This window comes from Globicephala melas, chromosome 2, assembly GCF_963455315.2.
Source record: "Globicephala melas chromosome 2, mGloMel1.2, whole genome shotgun sequence".
Classification (NCBI taxonomy): Eukaryota; Metazoa; Chordata; class Mammalia; order Artiodactyla; family Delphinidae; genus Globicephala; species Globicephala melas.
In genome coordinates, this window is record NC_083315.2 from 101,690,495 (window position 1) to 101,717,757 (window position 27,263).

Here is a 27,263-nt window from a genome sequence, read left to right on the forward strand (position 1 = left end):
GAAGAGATTTTACTTTGCATGCCAGTGTAAACTCACTCACTGCTCTGTCAGGGTGTCCATGTGGCTGAACTGTTTCCAGGAAAAACCTGCAGAAAGGAGCTTCCTGTTTCCTCACAGCTCAGACATGAAGCCCACCCTCATCTCAGTGCTTGTGATGATATTCACACTCAGTGAGTAAAGTCTCTTTTTATTCTATCTTTCTCTGGTCTTCTGATTTACAATCAGTTTAACAACTATTCTCCTCTGTCTGCAAGACAATCCCTGATCCAGAATTGGTGTTACAGGAGGAACAAGAGCCCAGACAGTGACTCAGCCTGAGGACCACATCTCCGTCTTTGAAGGGTCGCCAGTGCAGGTGAAGTGCAACTACTCATATTCTGGGAGTCCTGTGGTCTTCTGGTATGTACACTAACCCAAACAACACCTCCAGTTACTCCTGAGACACACCTCAAGAGAGAGTATCAGAGGTTTCACGGCTGACCTCAACAAGGGTGAGGCATCCTTCCATCTGAAAAAACTATCAGCTCAAGAGGAAGACTCAGCGGTGTATTACTGTGCTCTGAGGGACACAGTAACTGGTTTTACAAAGGAAGCAGAGCACAAACCCCTTAAGAGTTACTGAAAATATTTCTAAGTTCCCTATTTGGCCACAGTGGGGCATTCTCTCTCTAGAGACTGACACTGAGTTTATCTCTCAGATACAGTTGCCATCAGTTGTCAGCTATAGATTAATCTCAAAAATTTGTTCAAGGAAATTCTCATTACCTACAATGCCTAAATTAATTTTTAAAATAGTAAGTGTATTTATCCTATAGATTAGTACCTGGAAAAATACTTTTGAAATAGAACTATGTAATGGCATAAAAATCCTTTTCTTGGCCCAGAGGGGCTCCCCAGTCTTAAGTGGTGCAGTCCCTCCTCTCTATCTCCTCTGCCGTAGCATCCACCCCCACGTGTGCTCATCACCACGTACTGAAGCACAGTTCCTGAAAAGGAGGATACTGTTTCCCGACATGTGGTTGCTGATCTTTCTACAGCTAATGCCTTTCCTCTCATGCACTTCATGGACTTATACTACCCAAATCAAGTGCAATCAGGAGAAACATCACAGCAATTTGAACAAGGAAAGTTTAATATAAAGAATTATTAACTAATAACAGGGAGTTATTTACTAATGAGTAAAAAGAACTCTAAAGAACATAAGAATAGCATAGGTAGGGAGACGCTGTTATCTCTAGGACTAAGCCAGAGTTCCGAGGAAACTAACACGTTGTAATTTGTACCCCCTTCTCCTACCAAGCCAATGACTCAGGCTTCATTGGGGAGTGTGTGGCTGCAGCCTGCTGGATGGGGAGGTTTGCTGAGGTGCCAGAGAACAAGGTTGACAGGCAGAAGAACACCTCCCAGGGTTCCAACACAATTTATAGGAAGCTGGCAAGGGAGTGCTGCTGAATTTGCTTGGGTGCTTGTGAAACCTGCCAAGAAACCACCTGTGGGGCTGTCATTAAATGTTGCTGGAGGTGAGCATCACTGGTGTCCCACAGGATGGCCAAGCACTGCAGGAACAAGAAGTGTGGAAGGACTTCCCTGGTGGCGCAGTGGTTGAGAGTCCGCCTGCCGATGAGAGGGACACGGGTTCGTGCCCCGGTATGGGAAGGTCCCACATGCCGCGGAGCGGCTGAGCCCGTGAGCCATGGCCGCTGGGCCTGTGCGTCCAGAGCCTGTGCTCCGCAGCGGGAGGGGCCATAGCAGTAAGTGGCCGGTGCAACGCAAAACAAAAACAAAAACAAAAAAGAAGTGTGGAAAACATGCCAGGACCTGGAAGAGATGCTGCTTCTTCCTGCAGTGTCCTTCCCGTTCCCTCTACTGACAAAGCTTAACATCATGCCAGCTGGCGAAGGAGAAATGTTTACAAGGTCTATGTCCAGAGTCACCCTCTGAATCCATGAAGGGTGGATTTATAATTGAAAGGCAATAAATTGATAAGTGGCATGCCTCATCTTTCTGATCTTTCCTACACACCCCTCCATACACATCTGAACTTCCAAACACGGTGAAATGACTCTATGTTTCTATATAACAAGCTAAAGCTGTCCTTTGAACAAGTGAAGACGTTCTCATCATTTCCCCCAAATGAGGAGACCCATAATCCCAGCAGTCACTACGGATCACTGGCTGTATTAATTACTTCTAAAATTCAGAGGAAATTTCACTGAAAATGCTGTTATACACAGACTAAATTGTAAACTTAATCTCTGACAATCTGCATATAAAATAATTATGGTGAGGAGAAAGACGAAGAGAATGGCAATGTATACAAAGGAACACACATATAAAAAGCAAAAAGAAAATATAGAAAACTACTACATTCTTTGATTCCCAATTTGGTCACGATAGTGCAATTGACATGGACGGCTTCTTTCTTTTATTACACATTTTATATTTTCCCTGCCCTCAGCCATAACCTCAGTGGATTAGGTTACTTCCCTAGTGGTGTGATCCAAATCTTCATTCTCAAAGGGTCTGAGTACTCAAAAATCTTGTCTTTTTATTGCTTGCTGCAATTTAACATTAACGTTTAGTATCAGGCTTGGAAGTTCCCAGAGGCTCCCCTAGGAAATCTCCTGGGTTCCAGACATAGTCCTCTTTATATCTGTTGTGTAGCAGCTACCTAATTCCTCCTTGGTAATTGGTATCAATCACTCCAGTCAGTAGAGTAACCTCATTTTCTATTCATTGCTGTGAGAAATATGTAGCCCAACTGGCCACATGGCTGTCTTATCTTCCAATTCAGTGAAATTATTGCTGTGTCCCCTGGTGAAAGCCTTCCTCCTTTCAGAGAGTAAGACCTCCAAACCAATACAGCTCTAAGTTACAAACATTGGGAGCAAAAATACTGCTAGTAGGTTACTGGTAATAATCGTGAGAGCGTCCACTCCCAGAGCCACTTCCTTGATTCCTGGACTCATGCATTCTGGGTATGGGGGAGAAAACATCATATAATAGTCTCTGCTATAAAGCATATATTGCATCATATAAGACAGAATCCCATCTTTTTACAGAGTTGTTTTCCAACTGCTGCTATAACGGAATCAATAAGCCATTCTACATTTCAACAGGCCGGCCACTTCTGGGTGATGGGGTATGAGGTAAGATAAATAATCCCATGGGCATGTGCCCACTGCTGTAATCCTGTGCAGTGAGAATAGTTTCTTCCTCAGAAGAAATACTGTGGGCAATCCCTTGATGAAATTAGGCATTCTGTGAGTTTATAAGGATGATGCTGGCAGAGTACAATGAGCAAGGAAGACAAATCCATGTGCAAGTATCTGTGTCTACTCCTGCGAGAACACATCTCAGTCATCTCCATCATGGAAGATGTCTAATGCAATCCACTCGTCATCAGGTGTCTGGGCAGTCTCTCTGGGGAATGACACCATATCAGGGGCTCAGCATTAGTCTCTGAGTTTGGCAGATTAGTCACTGAGCAACAGCATTAGCTAGGTCAAGCTTGGTAAGGGGAAATCAATGTTTTTGACTTCATGCATATCTTCCATTCCTGCTAGCAAGGCCACTTTGCTCATGGGATCATTGACCAAGCATCGAGGTGGCTGGGGAAAGATGCTGACACATCCATAGAGTGCATTGTTTTGTCCATTATTAAGAGCTTCCATTTCCCTTGGCCAGTTTCCACATAGTGCATAATTATCTTGACAGTCTGTGCCCATTCTGAGAGGTCCATCCAGATACCTCTTTCCTAGATTTCCTTGGCACTAATCTTCCGATCTTGTTCCATCCAACTCTCTTACCAGAAAAATCATTAGCAACTGCCCAAGAATCACTGTAGATCAGTACCTCTGGCCATCTCTCACTCTAGAGAACATGAATAACCAAAAGGTATCACCTGATGATGTGGAGGGATTGTCCTTCATCTTCAGCCTTCAGTGGGCTATAGTGCTAGTTTTGTGTGGTACCAAAATAATGTGCAAATCCATATGAAAAATAGGCTTGATTTTCTTGTTCCTTAATGAACTGATTATAAGGAATTCCCCAGAAGGTTATAGACATGGTTAAGGGAGAGTATACAAAACAAGAAGAGTTTGTGTCAAAGGAATCTGAGGTGCTTACTCATTCAGCTTACCTGGATCTTCTGGGGATGCCTGAGCCCCGTCTCTTATATATCATTTCCACTTGATGATAGATTGCTGCTGGGCATGATCAACAGTGCAGGTATGTAGGTTGGACAACACTTGGTTCATGATGGAAGTTCAGGCTGCATGGTCACTAAGTTAGTTTTTTTCCTAAGTTAGATATTCAGACTTTGCCATGGTCAATTAGCAAGTCAGAAGCTGTTTCTTAAAAGGAGAATCAATATTTAAAGAAAAGGGCATATATTGCCCACAGCCCCCAATAGCAGTGGACTATGCTGCAATTTTCCTGTTGGTGTTTCCCATGTCTCCATCCTATTCGCCATGGAAACGCCAAGCATCATTTTTGGATCTGCTGGATCATAAGACCAAAGTGATGAAGCAGATAGCGCTGAGATGTTCCTTCCTCTGCAATTTTTTGGAATAGTTTAAGAAGGATCAGTGTTAATTCTTCTTTAAATGTTTGGTAGACTGACTCAATAGCTTTTTTTTTTTTTGCGGTACGTGGGCCTCTCACTAGTGTGGCCTCTCCCGTTGCAGAGCACAGGCTCCGGACGCGCAGGCTCAGCGGCCATGGCTCAAGGGCCCAGCCGCTCCGCGTCATGTGGGATCTTCCCAGACCGGGGCACGAACCCATGTCCCCTGCATCGGCAGGCGGAATCTCAACCAGTGTGCCACCAGGGAAGCCCGATGCATTGTATTTTGAATGAACATCTTCTATATCAGTTAGAGACTGGGTCAGCTTCAAGTTACAAAAACTTCAAATAATAATGTGTTTAACAAGGTGGAGTTTACTTTCCTCTCACGTAAAGAAGCTCTGTCATATGTATCATATGCAGTCCAGGGCTGGTATACTACCGTCATCATGTTATAAAAAATCAAGGGGCTTCCTTCTAGCTCTCTGTCTCTTGTCCTTAAAGTGTCACTTTTGTTTATATACTTGGCAGAAACTGCTAGAGATCCATCCACTTTATACACATTACAGACAGAAAGAAAGAGAACGTCAAGATGCAAATGAGTACATGCTGGCCAAGTCAATCATTTCCAGAAAATCCACCCAACAGTTGCTACATTTCACTTACCAGAGTGTTATTCCATGTCCCCACCTTTCTCCCGTCTGCAAAGGAGTCTGGGATGTCAGTATTTTTTCAGTCTCAGCATGTTGTCACTCACATCAAAACTGTGGTTCTATTAGTAAGAAATAGGAGAGAATAGGCATTCTTTAGGCAAATAGCTATTTCTGCTATCCTCAGTTTAGGGTATATTAAGACTCATATGGGTTTTTTTGCTTCATAGTTATTCATTTTTGAAATAGTATATCTAGTCTATCTCCCAGTTCTGTTGACTTTGCTTCCTGAAGGTCTCCAGAACATGTCACAAACCCCACACGCTAATTCACCTCCACCATCCTAATTAAAAATCCATTTTAGTCCCTTGCTCCCCAGCATGTGACACACCCCATCATTCTTCAATGTAGTCCTCTGTACCACAGTGAGAATGATCTTGTCAGAGTACAGATTTGAGCATGTCAATCACCTGGATCCCCATTTGCTCTTAGAATAAAGAGAAACTTCTTTTAAAATTTTTATTTATTTTATTTTTGGCTGCATTGTGCCTTCGTTGCTGCGCGTGGGCTTTCTCTAGTTGTGGTAAGCCAGGGCTACTCTTCGTTGCGGTGCACAGGCTTCTCATTGTGGTGGCTTCTCTTGCTGTGGAGCACGGACTCTAGGTGCACAGGCTTCCGTAGTTGCAGCACGCAGGCAGAGTAGTTGCGGTACGCAGGCCCTAGAGTGCACGGGCTACAGTAGTCACGGTGTGTGGGCTCAGTAGTTGTGGCTCGTAGGCTCTAGAGTGCAGGTGCACTAGTTGTGGTGCACAGGCTTAGTTGCTCCACGGCATGTGGGATCTTCCTGGACCAGGGCTCAAACCCATGTCCCCTGCATTGGCAGGTGGATTCTTAACCACTGTGCCACCAGGTAAGTCCCAAAACTTCTTAATATGACCTACAAAACCTTGCATAATTTAGGATCTTGTTATGTCTCCAACCTCATTTCACAATGTACTCCTAATCTCTCTCCCTCTCTCTCTCTCTCTTCAACAATACTGGTATTATTTTCTTTTTTTAAAATTAATTAATTATTTTTTGGCTGCATTGGGTCTTTGTTGCTGCATGTGGGTTATCTCTAGTTGTGCTGAGTTGGGGCTACTCGTCGTTGCAGTTCGCGGGCTTCTCATTTCCATGGCTTCTCTGTGGCACAGCACGTGCTCTAGGCGCGCGGGCTTCAGTAGTTGTGGCACGTGGGCTCAGTAGTTGTGGCTCGTGGGCTCTAGAGCACAGGCTCAGCAGTTGTGGTGCACAGGCTTAGCTGCTCCACGGCATGTGGGATCTTCCTGGACCAGGGCTTGAACCCATGTCCCCTGCATTGGCAGGCGGATTCTTAACCACTGCACCACCAGGGAAGTCCTTAAGTTTCTTAAAAGTACCTTTTTCCTACTATATGACCCCTTCATAGCAACTGTAGGTGATTTCTTATTTATTTTCCTTTTCCTAAATTTTTTTCCTCCCTTCAAAAGAGTAAAAAAAAAGAGTAAATGCCTATTCATTCTTATACATCTGTCCAAGAGTCAGTAGCTGAAGGAAGCTCAGGGGGCATATTTAGAATTATAGACCTCTGCATTTTCACATTTGCAGTTTCTGCTTTATTTCTTTGATTATTTGATTAAGACCTATTTTCACTACTACTTCTGTGAGTTCCTTAATGGTAGCGTCCATATCTGTGTGTCTCACCCTTGAAAACTCAGCATCAATGTATCTTAGGCATTAGGATCATCTAATTTCCTTCTTCTTCTTTTCTATCCATTAATGTATTCTTTATTTTAAGTCTCCTCAAAAAGATATGATAATATTTATTAAAAAAAAGAAATCTTTGGAACTTTATGGATACCTTCTTATGGCATAGCAGGGATTGGCAAAGCACAGCCATAGGGCAGAGCAGCCTGCCACCTGTGTTTGTAAATAAAGTTTTATTGGAAAACAGCCATGTCCATTTATTTATGCATTGACCATGGATGCTTCGTGTTATAAGAGCATAGTTGAGTAGTCACGACAGAGACTATATGACTTCAAAACCTAAACTATTTACTATTTGACCCTTTACAGAAAAACTGTTTGCCAACCTCTGGGGTGTAGGAATTACATGGGAATTTTTAGATTTGCAGTTTTTTGTTTGATAGCAACAAATTAAATAATAAAAGCATATTTCTAATCATCTGTATGGCCAACTTAGAATACTTCCCTTGGTTTCGAGGCTTTTGTGTTCTTTACGTTATTTTTAACAAATTAAAGACAAATGGAATAACGGCACTTTACAAATAAAAGCATCTCAGTTCTTTAAATCGATAAAAGTGTTAAGAATATTTTTTAAACAATTAAAATATTTTTACTGAAGTATAGTTGATTTACAGTGTTGTGTTAGTTTCAAGTGTACAGCAAAGTGATTCAGTTATACATACGTATCTATTCTTTTTCAGATTCTTTTCCATTATAGGTTATTACAAGATATTGAGTATAGTTCCCTGTGCTATACAGGGATCTTGCAGGGCAGTTTGCCTTGCATAACACCTGAGCCAAGATTTTCTTGACGATTCCACCAAAGGATCAAGAAACTAGAGGAATAGTTCTGTCAACTTTTATGTAACTCCAAACAAAACCTCCTGCTGCTTCTTAGCCAGCCATGCTGTTTGCTTTCTGCATACTGCATAATGGAGAATTTAACAGTTATCATAGTTTTAATGGTACTGGAAGATGTAGTCTCTGTCCTCACCTAACAGGGTGGATGTCTGGACAACCACCTGAAGGTAAATACTGCCTTCTTCTCTAACATTCTGGAGTCCTGCACACTGGGTGTTGGACACCTGAGCATTGGGAGTTAAACATCAGGATAAAAAGGCCAAAGAAATGGAGAGGGAGATAAAAGAACAAAAATAAATCTAAATAGAGGAAATAAAGTATTCAAGCAGGTTTTATTTCCCTGGTGATAACTGCATCAGCTCTCTAGTTCCAGTCTGAGCCCTCATTCCACATGGCTGGGTCCAGGCTAGTGGGAGTACAGGCAGGGCATATGATTTGTTTTACTTACCTGCTCCTCACTCAACTGAAAGCAATTTGAGATAGGAATCGTGTCTGGTTTTGGTTTACACATTGTAGACAACTCTGTAAATTTCCAGAATGAATGCTTGAGCCTAGGGATCGCTGAACACGCACAATAATATAAGAGTACCTAGGTGGTCCGCTGAGCCAGAGTCTTGCCAGCAGGATAACTCTACTCAAGACCCTAATTTTAGTAAGAGCTAAAAAATAGATCATTTTAACTGGTGAGAAAATCTATGTAGGTGAATATGTATCATTTGAAGAAGACGATTCTTGTGTTCAAATGACTTAGTCATAGCCATTGTTACTAGATTGACAGCACTGCCCTGAGAGTCCGTGTAAGGCAACATCACAGCTGTCTGCAGAAACAAAGTCCCCATGCCTTAAAATAGTTGATGTGAGCAAGTAACAATGTTTTGACTTCTTGCTATAAATACAGTCATACTTTGCATAAAGTAAACCTAATCCTAGGGAAAGAACAAGCTATGAAATGACCCTGTCAAATCTTCTGCTGTGTTCACTTCACTAGCACAAATAATTGCACAAGAAACTAGACAAACAAGCTGACCGACACTGAGCAAACAGTTCTTTACATTGAGATTCCTGAATCCCTAATAATACAAAGAAACAGGAGACAGATAAATACCACACACGTGCCTCTGGAATGAAGAGAGTCTGGCTAATATTATTAAGTATCGAAACTCTACTTTCTTAATAAATTACTTACTTGAATTAAAACAAGAATGTGACAAGAAGTGAAAAGAAGGTGTTTCAAAACAACTAAATGAAGTGGAGAAGGCAACCTTCCAGAAAAAGAATTCAGAATAATGATAGTGATCCAGGACCTCAGATAAAGAACGGGGGCGAAGATTGAGCAGATGCAAGCAATGTTTAACAAAGACCTAGAAGAATTAAAGAACAAACACCGAGAAGAATTCAAGAACAAGCAAACAGAGTTGAAAAATACAATAACTGAAATGAAAAATACACTAGAAGGAATCGATAGCAGTATAACTGAGGCAGAAGAATGGATAAGTGGCCTGGAAGACAGAATGGTGGAATTCACTGCCATGGAACAGAATAACAAAAGAAGAATGAAAAGAAATAAAGACAGCCTAAGAGACCTCTGGGACAACATTAAACTCACCAACATTTGCATTGTAGTGGTCCCAGAAGGAGAAGAGAGAGAGAAAGGAGCCAAGAAAATACCTGAAGAGAATATAGTCGAAAACTTCCCTAATATGGGAAAGGAAATAGCCACCCAAGTCCAGGAAGCACAGAGAGTCCCAGGCAGGATAACCCAAGGAGAAACACACTGAGACACATAGTAATCAAAGAGACAAAAATTAAAGACAGAGGAAAATTATGAAAAGCACACAAGGAAAAAACAACAAATATCATACAAGAGAACTCCTGTAAGGTTAACAGCTGACTTCTCAGCAGAAACTCCATAAGCCAGAAGGGAGTGGCACAATATATTTAAAGTGATGAAAGGGAAGAACCTACAACCAAGATTACTCTATCCAGCAAAGATCTCATTCAGATTTGATGGAGAAATCAAAAGTTTTATAGACAAGCAAAAGCTAAGAGAACTCAGCACCACCAATCCAGCTCTAAAACAAATGCTAAAGGAACTTCTCTAAGTGGGAAACACAAGAGAAGAAAAGGACCTACAAAAACAAACCCACACAATTAAGAAAATGGGAATAGGAACATATATATCCATAATTACCTTAAATGTGAATGGATTAAATGCCCCAACCAAAAGACACAGGCTCGCTGAATGGATACAAAAACAAGACCCATATATATGCTGTCTACAAGAGGCCCACTTCAGACCTTGGGACACATACAGAGTGAAAGTGAGGGGATGGAAAAAGATATTCCATGCAAATGGAAATCAAAAGAAAGTTGAGTAGCAATACTCATATCAGATAAATAGACCTCAGAATAAAGAATGTTACAAGAGACAAGAAAAGACACTACATAATGATCAAGGGATCAATCCAAGAAGAAGATATAACAATTATAAATATATATGCACCCAACATAGGAGCACCTCAATACATAAGGCAATTGCTAACAGCTAGAGGAAATCGACAGTAACACAATAATAGTGCGGGACTTTAACACCTCACTTACACCAATAGACAGATCATCCAGACAGAAAATTCATAAGGAAACACAAGCTTTAAATGACACAACAGACCAGGTAGATTTAATTGATATTTACAGGACGTTCCATCCAAAAACAGCAGATTACACTTTCTTCTCAAGTGCCCATGGAACATTCTCCAGGACAGACCACATCTTGGGTTACAAATCAAGCCTCAGTAAATTTAAGAAAATTAAAATTATATCAAGCTTGTTTTCCAACCACAACGCTATGAGATTAGAAATAAATTGGAATAAAACGTAAAAAAAACACAAACACATGGAGGTTAAACAATAAGTGACTAATTAACCAAGAGATCACTGCAGAAATCAAAGAAGAAATAAAAAAATACCTAGAAACAAGTGACAATGAAAACACAATGATCCAAAACCTATGGGATGAAGCAAACGCACTTCTAAGAGGGAAGTATATAGCAATACAATCCTACCTCAAGAAACAAGAAACATCTCAAATAAACAGTCTAACCTTACACCTAAAGGAAGTAGAGAAAGAACAAACAAAACCCAACGTTGGTAGAAGGAAAGAAATCATAAAGATCAGAGACGAAATAAATGAAATAGAAACAAAGAAAAAAGTAGCAAAAATCAATGAAACTAAAAGCTCGATCTTTGAGAATTTAAACAAAATTGATAAACATTTAGCCAAACTCATCAAGAAAAAGAGGGAGAGGACTCAAATCAATAAAATTAGAAATGAAAAAGGAGAAGTTACAATGGACACCCCAGAAATACAAGGCATCATAAGAGACAGAAATACAAGGCATCATAAGACTCAACCAGGAAGAAACAGAAAATATAAACAAACCAATCACAAATAATGAAATTGAAACTGTGATTAAAAATCTTCCAAGAAACAAAAGTCCAGGACCAGATGGCTTCACAGGTGAATTCTATCAAACATTTAGAGAAGAGCTAACACCCATCCTTCTCAAACTCTTCCAAAAAATTGCAGAGGAAGGAACACTCCAAAACTCATTCGACAAGGCCACCATCACGCTGATACCAAAACCAGACAGAGATACTACAAAAATGAAAATTACAGACCAATATCACTGATGAATATAGATGCAAAAATCCTCAACAAAATACTAGCAAACAGAATCCAACAATACATTAAAAGGATCATACACCGTGATCAAGTGGGATTTATCCCAGGGATGCAAGTATTCTTCAATATACACAAATCAGTGTGATACACCATATTAATAAATTGAAGAATAAAAACCATATGATCATCTCAATAGAGGCAGAAAAAGCTTTTGACAAAATTGAACACTAATTTATGATAAAAACTCTCTAGAAAGTGGGTACAGAGGGAACATACCTCAACATCATAAAGGCCATATACGACAAACCCACAGCAAACATCACTCTCAATGGTGAAAAACTGAAAGCATTTCCTCTAAGATCAGAAACAAAACAAGGATGTCCACTCTTTCCACTTTTATTCAACATAGTTTTGGAAGTCCTAGCCACTGAGATCAGAGAAGAGAAAGAAATAAAAGGAATCCAAATTGGAAAATAGGAAATAAATCTGTCACTGTTTGTAGATGACATGCTACTATACATAGATAATCTTAAAGATGTCACCAGAAAACTACTGGAGCTAATCAGTGAATTTGGTTTAGTTGCAGGATACAAAATTAATGCATAGAAATGTCTTGCATTTCTACACATTAACAGCAAAAGGTCAGAAAGAGATATTAAGGAAACAATCCCATTTAACATCACATCAAAAAGAATAAAACACTTAGGAACAAACCTACCTAAGGAGACAAAAGACCTGTACTCAGAAAACTATAAGATACTGATGAAAAAATCAATGATGACAGTAACAGATGGAGATATATACCATGTTCTTGGATTGGAAAAAGCAATATTGTGAAAATGACTATACTACCCAAAGCTTGATAGGGATTGCACTGAATCTACATATTCGGTGCAATCCCTATCAAACTACCAATGGCATTTTTCACAGAACTAGAACAAAAACTTTCACAATTTGTATAGAAACACAGAAGACCCTGAAGAGCCAAAGCAATCTTGAGAAAGAAAACTGGTGCTGGAGGAATCAGGCTCCCTTACTTCAGACTATATTACAAAGCTACAGTAATCAAGACAGTATGGTACTGGCACAAAAATAGAAATATAGATCAATGGAACAGGATAGAAAGCCCAGAGATAAACCCATGCATCTATGGTCAACTAATCTATGACAAAGGCGGCAAGGATATACACTGGAGAACAGAGAGTCTCTTCAATAAGTGGTGCTGGAAAAACTGGACAGCTACATGTAAAAGAATGAAATTAGAACACTCCCTAACATCATACACAAAAATGAACTCAAAATGGATTAAAGACCTAAATGTAAGACCAGACAATATAAAACTCTTAGAGGAAAACATAGGAAGAACACTCTTTGACATAAACAACAGCAAGATCTTTTTTGACTCACCTCCTAGAGTAATGGAAATAAAAACAAAAATAAACAAATGGGACCTAATGAAACTTACAAGCTTTTACACAGCAAAGGAAACTATAAACAAGATGAAAAGACAACCCTCAGAATGGGAGAAAAAATTTGCAAACGAATCAATGGACAAAAGATTAATCTAAAAAATATATAAACAGCTCATGTAGCTCAATATTAAAAAAACAAGCAACCCAAACCAAAAATGGGCAGAAGACCTAAATAGTCATTTCTAAAAAGAAGACATGCTGATGGCCAAGAAGCACATGAAAAGCTGCTCAACATCACTAATTATTAGAGAAATGCAAATCGAAACCACAATGAGGTATCACCTCACACTGGTTGGAATGGGCATTATCAGAAAACCTACAACAACAAATTCTGGACAGGGTGTGGAGAAAAGGGAACCCTCTTGTACTGCTGGTGGGAATATAAATTGATACAGCCACCATGGAGAACAGTATGGAGGTTCCTTAAAATCTAAAAGTAGAACTACCATATGACCCAGCAATCACACTACTGGGCATATACCCAAAGAAAACCATAATTCAAAAAGACACATGCACCCCAATGTTCATTGCAGCACTGTTTACAAAAGCCAGGTCATGGAAGCAACCTAAATGCCCATTGACAGACGAATGGATAAAGAAGATGTGGCACATATACACAATGGAATATTACTCAGCCATAAAGAGGAACGAAATTGGGTCATTTGTAGAGATGTGTATGGACCTAGAGACTGTCATACAGAGTGAAGTAAGTAGAAAGAGAAAAACAAATATCATATATTAACACATATATGTGGGATCTAGAAAAATGGTACAGATGAACCGGCTTCCAAGGCAGGAATAGAGACACGATGTAGACAGCAAATATATGGACACCAAGGGGGGAAAGCGGGGTGGGAGGGGGTGGTGGCGGGATGAATTGGGAGATTGGGACTGACATATATATACTAATATGTAGAAAATAGATACCTAATAAGAACCTGCTGTATAAAAAATAAAATAAAAGAAGGTGTTTCAAGAACCAAGACACCTAAGTAAGGTCACCTATCCCTCGTAAGGCTGCTGTTACCTAAGTACGGTTCATGGGCCCAAAGGAGGCCTTTTCAGGGTGGTTTACCAAACCCGATGAGTTTTCTCTCTTTTGTTGCAGATTAGTACTCCGCACAGGATTCACAGTGACCCCCCTGTCATTATCTCTCTCTCTCTCTCTTTTTGTACACGTCCCTCCTCTCTGGTACACTGGTCCACAAATTCTAGGTGATTCAAGATCCCTAATCTCCTATTCCATCTCAATCTCACAGTGAGACAGCTGGGCTATTTTTGGTAAATCCCTCCTGCACTGGTGCCAAGAAGCTGCCTCCATGAAGTAAGCTGGGCAATGGTCGGGCTCACCTCATCTGTTTTCCTTATCTCTGTGCTACCTGTAGTCCAATGTCCAAAAGTTGTTTCATACAGTTTGTCCAGTTTTCCAGTTGGAAGGAAGGTCAACTCTACCTTTATCAATGAAGAAGTTACATTAATTTGTTTTTATTGTATTTTACAAATATGTCATTTCATGATGGATAGGGATAAAAACCTCTTCAACCAACCACACATTACTTGAGACTTGCCTTAGGTAATTTTTCCTCTGTGGAATGCTGAATGAGTCTTGGGGATGAATAGTAATTCAGGCAAAGGATTTGGGGAGATTAGGGAGCACTTTCTAGGCAGATGAATCCCTCTCTTACCCATGGGAGTCATGGAGACATATGCAAGGAAGAGACCTCTGACTATTCCAGTTAAAAATTCTGCCTGGGATTATTTGGGTAGCTAGAGATACTTGTACCATGCAGAAAATGATGGAAGAAACAACTGAATATTTCCCTAAGCATGCTCGTGTTTAGAGCTCTCTCCTGAGTCCTGTCCCATTCTCCTTTATCTATGCCTCAAGCTATTAATATTTTATCAGGAGAAAGAGGTCAGATATAGCTGTGGTGCAATTTTCAGGATGAACACCAGAGGGCGGGGTTTCCTACAAATGTGGTTCCTCTTTTTATTCAGGTGCTGGTTTGACTTGTTTACTTTGTAGCCACAAGACAGATTACTGTTGCTGTGCAGAAAGGGGCTCTCAGTTTCTAAGTGAGGAGTTTCTATAATATTCAGCTGCAAACTAGCCCCATTAGATTTGGTGTATCCTGGGGAGCAAGGACCGTTGCCAACATGTTTTCTGCCACTCATTCTGTTCTTGTGATCTTCTTAATATTCAGTAAGTAACATTTTATCTTAAATGTTCATGATTTTTCATTTTCCTATAATTATGGGTAACTTTTAGTTTTCTTCTCTGGCTGAAAACTCTCCTTCTGTCCATTTATAACATAAAAAAGTGATTCTCTTGTAGGAGGGACCAATGGAGACTCAGTGAACCAGACAGAAGGCCCAGTGACTGTCTCAGAGGGGGCGCCTAGGACCCTGCACTGCACTTACCAGACCTCTGGTTCAAATATCTATCTTTTCTGGTACGTCCAGTATCTCAACAAAGCTCCGCAACTCCTCCTGAAGGGCTCGAAGGCAAACCGGAGGGCAGAGCATCAAGGTTTTCAGGCCACTCTTGTTACGAGTGACAGCTCCTTCCACCTGCAGAAACCCTCAATGCAAGCATCAGACTCGGCTGTGTACTACTGTGCTCTGAGTGACACGGTGAGAGGGGCTGCAGGGGGAGCTGAACACAAACCCAAGGGGAGCAGGAGGGCTGAAGTGAGCAGCCTTGGGAGGAAGAGGTATATTCTCTCCTTGGGCAGTGTTTAGTTTATTTAGAGCTTTTCAGGAAAATAAATCAAGCTCAGATCTAATTCCTAGAAACCCAGGAGGTTGGGACTTGTTCGTCAGGGAGAATAGGGTGGATGTCAGTCTTAAAGAAAACCCAAGCTATGATCCCCAGAAGTGTCCCTGTTCAGCCAGAAAGACTCCTCCCTTCTCTAGACTGACTTTCAAAAACATCTATTTTCTCTTAATGTAAGATGCATGTTAGATGTCACGATATTAATATATTCATTTAGGGAAGAGAAAAGGAATAGATGACTAAAAGCTACATCAGCTGAATCACAATCATAAATCAGCACAGGGATGCCAAGCAAATCATACACAAATTTTCACGCGGCTGAGACGTAACGCTGTTGAGGCGCTGCTCTCAGTGAAATGAGCCAGAGCTGCTGCAGCAGTGGGATGAAAAGGCATTTGTGATTTTTGAATGGCTACATTTTTGATATAAGGAACTAGGAATGCATGGTCTGGTGATTTTGCATTCATTTTGACTATAGGATGGGATACTTGAAAGCAAGGTGTTTCTAGCACAGAGTGACTATTGATTGGCATTAGACACGTACAGCTGGACAAATTTTGTCCACCAGGAAACTTGCTATGATAGCATTAAGCAAACAAGGAACTTTATCCAATGTAAATTTCCCCAGGAACCAATGCCTTGGAGTGAAGGAAGAAAAGTTATGATGACTGAGGGTAAATAGTTTGACCTTCCTGTCCGGAAGAAGAATCTGTGAGCTTATTTCACTGTAGATTTTGGCTGCAGGCCAAAAAAAAAAAAAAAAAAGCCATACAAAAACATGGATGACTATTTGTTCTCAGAAGTCACCATAATCATAACAAATTGTATTGCTCATAAAACTTATGTCTATCCTAGATGCATTGGCTGCATATGGCAAATGACTGCAGCACTGATATAATTGTTGTCAACTTAATTACAATAAAGTCTAAATAGGCAGGTTAGATTCACCAACCAGGTCAACAAGCCATGACGTGCCACAGGCAAACTGATAGCAGCAAGTTACATTTCCTGTTCTGGTGCAGAAGCATCTCACACTTCAGTACTTGTGCACGTGCCCTGTCAGGCACAGGGCAGGCATTTAGACCTGAATCTGAGACAGAACACAGCACATTTCACTCAGAGGAAGAGCTTCCAACATGGGGTTCCCTGGCCTGGTGAGAGTTGTCATAGCCTCTGTCCGTCTTGGTAAGGCTGGTAAGGATGGCCACAAACAGGCTCAGCTCCACTCAGCTCCCATGTTTGGGGGTAGGGCAGGTTATTATTGTCTGGTGGTGTGTAGGAGAGTTGAGTAATGGGTAGAGGAATTAGAAGTCTTAGTCCTATGTTTGTCCCTTGCAGCCCTCGGGGTTCCACCAGGAGAATCAGCCTAATTCTTTCTCTCTGTCTCTCTGTCTGTCTCTCTCCATATATATTATATATATAAAATTTTTTCTTCTCCCCAGGATCCATCACAGCCCAGAAAGTAACTCAAGACCAGCCAGCGGCTTCCCTGGTGGTGCAGTGGTTGAAAATCTGCCTGCTAATACAGGGGACAGGGGTTCGAGCCCTGGTGTGTGAGGATCCCACATGCCACGGAGCAACTAGGCCCGTGAGCCACAACTACTAAGCCTGCGCGTCTGGAGCCTGTGCTCCGCAACAAGAGAGGCAGCGATAGTGAGACGCCCGTGCACCGCGATGAACAGTGGCCCCCGCTTGCCACAACTAGAGAAAGCCCTCGCACAGAAACGAAGATCCAACACAGCAAAAATAAATTAATTAATTACTAAACTCCTACCCCCAACATCTTCTTAAAAAAAACAGATTGAAAAACAAAAGACCAGCCAGAAATCTCTATGCTGGAGAAAGAAGATGTAAGCTTGGATTGTGTCTATGAAGCTAGTAGTTATAATTTATTCTGGTACAAACAAACACCAAGTGGGGAAATGATTTTCCTTATTTATCAGGAGTCTTACAATGAGTGAATACAACAGAGGGTCGGTAGTTTTTGGACTTCCAGAAAACGGCCAGTTCCATCAGCCTCACCATCACAGCCTTGTAGCCTGGGGACTCAGCGGTGTATTTCTGTGCTCTGAGAGACCACAGTGATCCAGGTCCCTGTGGGAACCCCACAGAAACCTCAGATCTCAACGTGAGGTGTCCCCCAGCTATGAAAACCTTAGTGAGATTCTCGGTAAGGACAGGAGAAGGCAGCGGCCGTGTCAGCGAGGCAGGGGAGTTAGAAGTGGAAACCTCAATCTACGGTAAATGCTATCTCTCTGGCTCAGAGAACATATCTAAAAGTGTCATTCATCAAAAGCATCTTTATCTTCAATTCTTCATCTTGAAGTAGATCATTTGCCAAAAAAATTTAAAATTTTTTTATGGTGATTATATTAAAGCAAGTGATTTAGTTTAAAAAAATTCAGTAATATTTGGTCAAATCTGCACCTGAATTGTTAGACTTTTAGGTTCACTGCACAAATATTCATGCATTGCTGACTAAGTCTTGTCATTATGTTAGAGCTGAAGTATCTGTTAAATGGCACTTCTTGGACTCTCCCTGTCCCATTGTCTCATGCTGTGCCATGACTGACTTGGAATGATGTACACAGAATAAATGTCACCACAAGTCTTGACACCAAGGAGGAATGAAGCTCTTCAGTTTGCTCAGAAACAGCCCCATTACCTGATCACATTCTCTATATGCAAGTTTAATGCAGATAAAATAGAATATCCAAAGAAGTAATACTAAAAACAAAACAGAACAACTCAAAAATTCTACTAGTCAGGAAAAACTCTGCTACAGAATCACATCTTATAGGATGTTTTCCATTCTGCGTTTTTACCCAACAGTATATTGTGAAAATTATTACTTGCACAGCATTATTTACAGATCAAAATCACACATTCTAATGGCGATATTCCAATGTATGATTTTTTTCTTTAAAAAGATGTTGGGGGTAGGAGTTTATTAATTAATTTATTTTTGCTGTGTTGGGTCTTCGTTTCTGTGAGAGGGCTTTCTCTAGTTGTGGCAAGCGGGGGCCACTCTTCATCGCGGTGCGCGGGCCTCCTCACTACCATGGCCTCTCCTGTTGTGGAGCACAGGCTCCAGACGCGCAGGCTCAGTAGTTGTGGCTCACGGGCCTAGTTGCTCCGCGGCATGTGGGATCCTCCCAGACCAGGGCTCGAACCCGTGTCCCCTGCATTAGCAGGCAGATTCTCAACCACTGTGCCACCAGGGAAGCCCCCAATGTATGATTTTATAATACTTTTTTGGCAAATTCCGTCTTACTAGCTTTTTAGATTGTTTTACTCACAGTAACAAATAATGCTGGAATGAACACACGGGTATTTGATGATTTCCTTGATAATTCCCAGGAGGTGAAGAGGAATTTACCTTTAGTCTTTCTGGTATGGGCTCCCTGATCATTTCTGTGACCCTGGAGTATAGCACATTTTCACTCTACAACTACTAAACACTCATATTTTTCCTGTAAGACAATATTCTCTTACATCAAGGCTTTGCTGTACAGTTTAGCTCCTAATGACTCCAGATGGCCTCAATTTCAGACAATTCTGTACCACATATGTTCAAAGCAGCTGTAATATAACATCTGAAAGAGTAATGTCTCTGTGCTATTGTGTAGTGATTTAGGTGGCAATTAACCTGGTGGATATGTTTTCATCTGGAATTCCAAAAAGAAAGATATTCTTCCTTGTGTAAGGATTTTCTATCCCTACTATACAAAAAACAATGATTCCAATACAGAACAACTTTCCAGAAAAGAAAGCATAAGTGTGTGTGTGCGTGTGTGTGTGTGTGTGTCAGGGAGAAGGAGAGAGGGGGGGGGGAGAGAGAGAGAGAGAGAGAGAGAGAGAGAGAGAGAGAGAGAGAGAGAGAGAGGGAGACCACGATAGACTTATGTAGCCAAGTCATGAAGTAATTAACTAAACAGTTAAATTTCGTACAACGTATTAGAAGTAAAGTCTTTCAGAGACAACTTTTAATGAAGAAAACAGATGTAAGTAGTTTACAAGGGAATAAATGAAAGATTTGAAGCAGGAAAAATGTATCTTAGAATCTGGTGCAGGAAGCGGTATTGGCGAGAGGTACTCAAAGGAGGATTCCCAAAAGTTAGTAAAAATTTTAAAAAGCACCAGACCTAAAATAATCAATGACCTATCTTGTTCAACAATTATTTCAATCTATTTGTACTCTGAAAGTCTGAGAAATCTTCTAAAATGTTTTGGATAACATGCATACCAACTCAAACTGGAGCCGTTGTAAAATCAGTCACTAGTCTCTACTTGATCCCTAACATCCCCCAAATCATATCCCGTCTCCTTAATCAATGAGCTGTCTAATCATAATCGCCTTTTTAAATTTTCCTGATTGTCACATAACTCTAATTTTTCTAATATCTCCATCAGATTATTTAGCCAATAAATAAGTAAATGCCATCTGGGAAGGAATGCATTAACAGTGTGCCTGTAACTTGTTTTCTGCTTCCTCTGAGGTCACCTGAGGCCTTTGGGGTTTCCTGAGCTGAACTATTTGTGGACACAGTAATCTCATTTATACTTGAAAAGTAAAGAGGAGTTTTTAGGAGTTGTTCCGTACTAAGTTTTTATCCAGAATGAACTTAGCAGGACACCCAGGGTATTTCTAGATTATTCATTGCAAATAAACTAGAATTTATGGACATGGGATATATCTGATTGGAAAATGGCAGTCAACTAATGTTGGATCTCTGGTGCGTGATTAGAAAAACCTGAAAGACCCCAAACCTCAATGACTTCCCTGTTGCAACCTGTGTTGCTATAGTTGATGCTTGTCATACTGAACCCCAAGTCTGTCCTGGTGTTAAAAAAGGGACTTTGTGAAGCTTCATTTGAACAATTCATGAGCTCCCAGACACTGAAGCTGGGTCTGCTGCTCTTTCTTGCTTGGTTTTGCTCTTCAGAAGCCCTGTTTTATCCCCTTCAGGTCACTACCATCCTTCCAAAGAAACCACAGTCCCATAGATAGATTGGTTTTGCCCATTTTTGAACATTATACAACTAAAATAATATAGTTTGGATTTTTTCTATCTGGATTCTTTTCTTAATATCAGATTTCTAAGAGTCATCCATGTTGTATACAGTTTAGTTTGTTTATTCTCATTGCTGTATGAACATACCAGAATTTATTTAGCTACCTGCTTAAATGGTTCTTTGGATTTTTCCTGCCTTTGGCTGTTATCAATAGTGGTATTATGAATATTCTTATACACGTTCTCTGGTGAATATATTTACACACTGATATTGGGCATATATATTCGAATTTCTGGATTAAAGGGTATACATATATCTGGCTTTAATTCCTCCACTAGCTAAGCCCTCAAACAGTACTAATAACCTCGGTGTTGTAAATCAACCGCAATTTCCAAACCTCATCATTGCTGACCTCTCAGAAACTTTAGACACATCAGTTGTGACCATTTACTCTAGCTTCAAATCCTCTCTTCCATAGAGGAAGTTTCTCTCTTTCTTAGAGAAACAGCTTCTTCTCTGACAAAACACTCTCTGAGGTTTGTACCTACTTCTTGGGCTGTTCCCTCTCTCACTCCCGCACACACCTTCATCTCCCTTCCAGTCATTAAGTATTGTGTGTCTGCAAGGTTTAGCTCTAGACTGTGTCCTCTCTTTGTGTTATTCTCTCTCTCTCTCTGACATTTTACTCATATCTAGGTGACTCCGTGTCATACCTCATCATCTTTCTCTAGCTTCTCACTCAATTTAACAAGTATGAGCCACCTTTCTGTCACATATACACAGAGATAAAAATAACAGAGTAATCAGCATTCTGGCCATAAGTACAGTAAAGTGAGAGAAATTGTCATTGCCGCCTAGTGTGACCCTCTGAATCCTCCAAACTCCAGGGGATTCATTTCAAACTCTCTGAGCCAATCTTCTGAATCTCCTCTAACTTGGCTTGAGGAAGATTGAGGAAGACACACCATCACAGCTTCACTTCTGTTTGCTCTAACTCTTCAGTGAATTATCAGTTTTCTCATATATCATTACTCTGCATGACAGGCTAAGGAAAGTTGAACAAATGCACTTCATATATGTTTTGGAAGTGTACCCAAGCATGTATTGTGGACTCTCTCCATGGGTTCTCATGTACTGAAGGCTCTCTTCCAAGTCCAAGACAAAACGAAATGTTGCAATTAATATGTTTTTTATAATCTACATCTATATCTATACTTATGTATAGACTTCTAAAATTCCTGCTATGCCTGTAACTGTGAGTTCCATACAGTCAGGAAACATGTATGTATTGTACATTACACAGTACATGGCACATAGTGGCTGCACATTAAATATTGGCTAACTGAAGAGTGAATTAATTGATAATATCAACAGATACAGAGCTTCTACCCTTTGGATGCTGTTAGATAATTGTGTATCAATTAGTTCTTGTATTTGTCCAATTATCATCACCATAAGGATACTTCTATTTCCATGTACCATAAATCCCCTTTCTGTTTGTACAGATTTTCGTCATACGGTACTATTTTCAGGTTTGCAATTAGATGGTCTCCCTCTTATTGGCGTAAACAGAGCCATCTTCATCACCTGAGTAAGTCTATAGGAAGATGTATATCGAATTCATTTTCTTGTGGACTTGGAAGTCCCTCTTATCGGTGAGTCTTCCGGTTTCACCTGGTGATGACGTATTCCTGTATTATCTCTTTTCTGCTTTCTTCTCTAGAGCTTTTATCTTAGAATTTCAGCCTCAAATATTTATTTCCTGTGGCTAGAGATATGAGTCCTATAAAGCTAAGGGTGGTAGTGGGCAGAGAGTGGGGGAGTGGTCCAGGCCGAAAGAAAATCACAGTTAACTTAGTTCTCTTTGAATCTCAATACTTTTCTTTTCCATCCTAATTCCTAGGGCTCAAAGGAAATGACCTTTTTATAATAGGTGTTCTCCATACACTAGATGTTGCCCATGAGTACAACTGGATGGTGTTAAACTATCTGTTTCTATTTATCTTTACCATTGCCATCACTTGTTCTGCTTCTTTGTATATTTTTAATTTCCAGTCTAGTGACCTAGTTTGGGGGTAGATATTCCTACCATTGGGAGTCCTAGCCTGAGACAAGAAAAATGTCTTGTCTGTTTTTCTAACTTCCTGATTCTGGTTCCAAGGGCTGAATTATTTCAATCAAAATCCTTTTAAGTTCCTGAATTCTCACCCCTTAAGAAAACTTTTAGGAAGTATTATCCTCGATTGTAATATTGGTATTTTAAAAGTTCTCCTATGAGAGCAAAAATCAGGACTCTGCCTCTGGCACAGTAGAAAGAAGAATCACTACATCCTTGGGGAAATGAGCTATTTGACCTTGGAATGGTGACTGTGAAAAAAGGTAGATGGAAGCATGTAATTTTAGCAAAAAGTAATAACAGAAAGAGGGAATTCTCTTTCTTGTGACAATTTGTAGAGAATATTCTCTTTTCCAAGAAACACATGCTCAATTATAGGAAAGAAGTTATAGACAAGGAAGAGACTCTCATTTTAGTTCACTTTGATGACTTAAATATTAATAGGCATTTTTTTTCTCAGAGAATTTTAAAGTTTAAAAGAATGTGAATTTTAGGAAAGATAACAGTTATCCTTGATCATAAGATAGATGTAACCATTTTCCAAATCTATACTAGAAAACATTGCCCTGTAATACGTGATAGATGATTTCAGAGGCTGATATGTTGAGAAGGGTTTGGGTTTGTACTATAGTTTTAACTTTACTTTTAATTTAGAGAAATCACAGTAAGTATAAACAGGGAAGCTCACAGGCTCAAAGCATAAAAGTTTTTTTCAGTCTTCTATGAGAAGTGCTCAAGCTACATTTTGGTTATGTTGCTTTGAACTAGTTACTTGATAACAGCAAATAGGTAAAGCTTAAGACAAAGATGATGACAGATTCCTCTTTTCTAAAAAAGATCTTCTTAAAAATATACATTATAAAAATCAACTCAAAATGGATCATAGACTTAAATGTAAAATATGAACTATGAAACTTGAAAAAAAATAAGAGAAAATCTTCGGCCTGGGGCTAAGTAAATCTTAGATTTGACACCAAAAGCATGATACACACACACACAAACATACACACACACACACACACACACACACACACACACACACCCCTAACTGAATCAAATTTAAAAACTCTTCCTCTACAAAAGACCCTGTTAAGAATATGAAAGGATAAGCTACAGACTGGGGGTAAATATTTACAAACCATTTATCTGACACAGTACTTGTATCTAGAATATATAAAGAACTCTAAAAGCTAAATGGTATAGAAAATGAACAACCAATTAGAAAAACGGGTGAAAGACTCAGATTGATATTTCACCAAAGAGGATATACAGATTGCAAATCAGCACATGAAAAGATGCTCAACATCATTAGCCATCAGAGAAACGCAAATTAAAACCACAATGAAATATCACTATATAACTATCAGTGGGGCTAAAATAAAAAATAGTGACAACACCTAATTCTGGCAAACATGTGGGGAAAACTGGATCACTCATAAATTGCTGATGGGACTATAGAATGATACAGGCACTCTGGAAAATGGCCTGGCAATTTCTTATAAAACTAAACATGCAATGCAGACTTGGATACTTATCCTAGATAAATAGAAGACTTTATTTACATAAAACTCTGTACCTGAATATTCATAACAGCTTTATTCATAGCAGCCAAAATATGGAAACCTGATGTCCCTTAGTAGGTGACTGGTTAAACAAACTGTGGGACGTCCCTACCATGGAATACTACTCAGAAATAAAAAGAAACAAACAGGTTGGATACACACTATTACCTGGACAAATCTCATGTTTTTACTACTCATTCTGAGTGAAAAAAATCTCAATGCTTACTTCTATATAATTCCATTCATATAACATTATTAAAATAACAAAATCGTAGGAATGAAGAACAGGTTAGTGATTGTCAGGGGTTAAGGACTAGGGAAGGGGTGGGTGTGGCTACAAAGGGGTGGCATGAGGAAGCCTTGTGGTTATGAAACAGCTGTGCATCTGGATTGTGGCAGTGAACGTATACATGTGATATACATGAATGCATGAATCTGTACATGTGGAAAATTGCCTAGAACTACACACACACATAAATGGCTGCATGTAAACTGTGGAAATCTAATAAGTCCTGTGTGTTGTACCAATGTTAATTTCCTGGTTTAGAGACCCCTGGAGGACATAGGGTGAAGAGTACACAGAGCTTCCCTGTACATTTTTGGAAACTTCTATGAATCTATAATTATTTCAAATTAAAAAAATTCTTTTTTAAATTACAAACAAATTTCATAAAAATCACAACTGTAAATCATCTCCTTGGTTTCATTACACATCACACATTCAGCTTCTGGGTTCTTGTAGAGCCTATCCTACAAAGAGCTCCTGCATTAATCCTGCAGTTATCTTTTTCACGTTCTTTCTGAGACACACATTCAGAAACAGAGAAACACATCCTTTTAAATATGATTTGTAAGAGTCACATTTCGCTAAGTGTGACTAGAATAAATCAAATCAAAGGATGAGAAAATGGATACAAGTTAGTTTAATGACTTTTAGATCACTGAGAAATTATCAGATTTTCAAAGAAAAAGTCAAAGAACAACAAACCCCTTACCTACACTGTTAGTGCAATAAATTCTGTGCAGCTTATTCTTTTCTAGTCCCTGAGTGGGTGAGGGATGAAGTGACATCAAAGCAGTGCGTCTAAGGGTTGATGTTCTTTTTCTGGGTTGCAGCTAATGGGGGTAGAGTGTGCTCTTCGGACAAGTCTGAGGAGAGCTTATATAAATGGTGGTCAACTCTGCAACATCAACACATGTTCAATGACAAAACCCAATGGAGTGCGGCTTCCGGGAAGATGGCGGAAGAGTAAGACGCGGAGATCACCTTCCTCCCCACAGATACACCAGAAATACATCTACAAGTGGAACAACTCCTACAGAACACCTACTGAACGCTGGCAGAAGACCTCAGACCTCCCAAAAGGCACGAAACCCCCCACATACATGGGTAGGGCAAAAGAAACAAGAATAAACAGAGACAAAAGGACAGGGACGGGACCTGCACCAGTGGGAGGGAGCGGTGAAGGAGGAAACGTTTTCACACACTGGGAAGCCCCTTCGCGGGCGGAGACTGCGGGTGGCGGAGGAGGAAAGGTTTGGAGCCGCGGAGGAGAGCACAGCAACAGGGGAGCCGAGGTCAAAGCGGAGAGATTCCTGCACAGAGGATCAGGGCCGACCGGCACTCACCAAGCCGAGAGGCTTCTCTGCTCACCCGCCGGGGCGGGCGGGGCTGGGAGCTGAGGCTCGGGCTTCGGTCAGAGCGCCGGAAGAGGATTGGGTAGGTGGCGTGAACACAGCCTGCAGGGGGTTAGTGCGCCACCGCTAGCCGGGAGGGAGTCCGGGGAAAAGTCTGGACCTGCTGAAGAGCCAAGAGACATTTTCTTCCCTCTTTGTTTCCTGGTGTGCGAGGAGAGGGGATTAAGAGCGCTGCTTAAATGAGCTCCAGAGACGGGCGCGAGCCCCGGCTAAAAGCGCGGACCCCAGAGACGGGCAGCAGACGCTAAGGCAGCTGCTGCCGCCACCAAAAAGCCTGTGTGCGAGCACAGGTCACTACCCACACCCCCCTTCCGGGGAGCCTGTGCAGCCCGCCACTGCCAGGGTGCCGGGATCCAGGGTCAATTCCTCCAGTAGCACGCACGGCGCGCCTCAGCTTGGTGCAACGTCACGACGGCCTCTGCCGACGCAGGCCCGCCCCGCACTCCGTGCCCCTCCCCCCCCCACCCCCCGGCCTGAGTGAGCCACAGCCCCCGAATCAGCTGCTTCTTTAACCCTGTCCTGCTTGAGAGAAGAACAGACGCCCTCCGGCGACCTACACACAGAGGCGGGGCCAAATCCAAAGCTGAGCCCCTGGGAGCTGTGAGAACAAAGAAGAGAAAGGGAAATCTCTCCCAGAAGCCTCAGAAGCAGCGGATTGAAGCTCCACAATCAACTTGATGTACCCTGCATCTGTGGAATACATGAATAGAAAACGAATCATCCCAAATTAAGGAGGTGGGCTTTGAGAGGAAGATTTATGATTTTTTCACCTTTTCCTTTTTGTGAGTCTGTATGTGTATGCTTCTGTGTGAGATTTTGTCTGTATAACTTTGCTTCCACCATTTGTCCTAGGGTTCTATCCGTCCTTTTTTTTTTTAACCTTTTTTCTTTTTTTTCTCTTAATAATTACTTTTTTAATTTTAATAACTTTATTATATTTCATCTCATTTTATTTTACTTATCTTCTTTCTTTGTTTTCCTTCCTTCCCTCCTTCCTCCCTCCCTCCCTCCTTTCTTTCTTCCTTCCTTCCTTCCTTCCTTCCTTCTACTAATTCTTTATTTCTACTTTTTCTCCCTTTTATTCTGAGCCGTGTGGATGTAA

General features: G+C 40.7%; 1 long non-coding RNA gene across 1 annotated transcript in view; it reads right to left on the reverse strand.

Moving 5' to 3' along the window:
• The window catches only part of LOC138842555 (uncharacterized), a 165,433-nt gene that overhangs the window by 31,122 nt on the left and 107,048 nt on the right, over positions 1-27,263 (reverse strand). The window contains exon 4 of the long non-coding RNA XR_011377247.1: positions 5,231-5,336. This is a non-coding gene — a long non-coding RNA (uncharacterized lncRNA). The remainder of the gene's footprint in view (positions 1-5,230; positions 5,337-27,263) is intronic.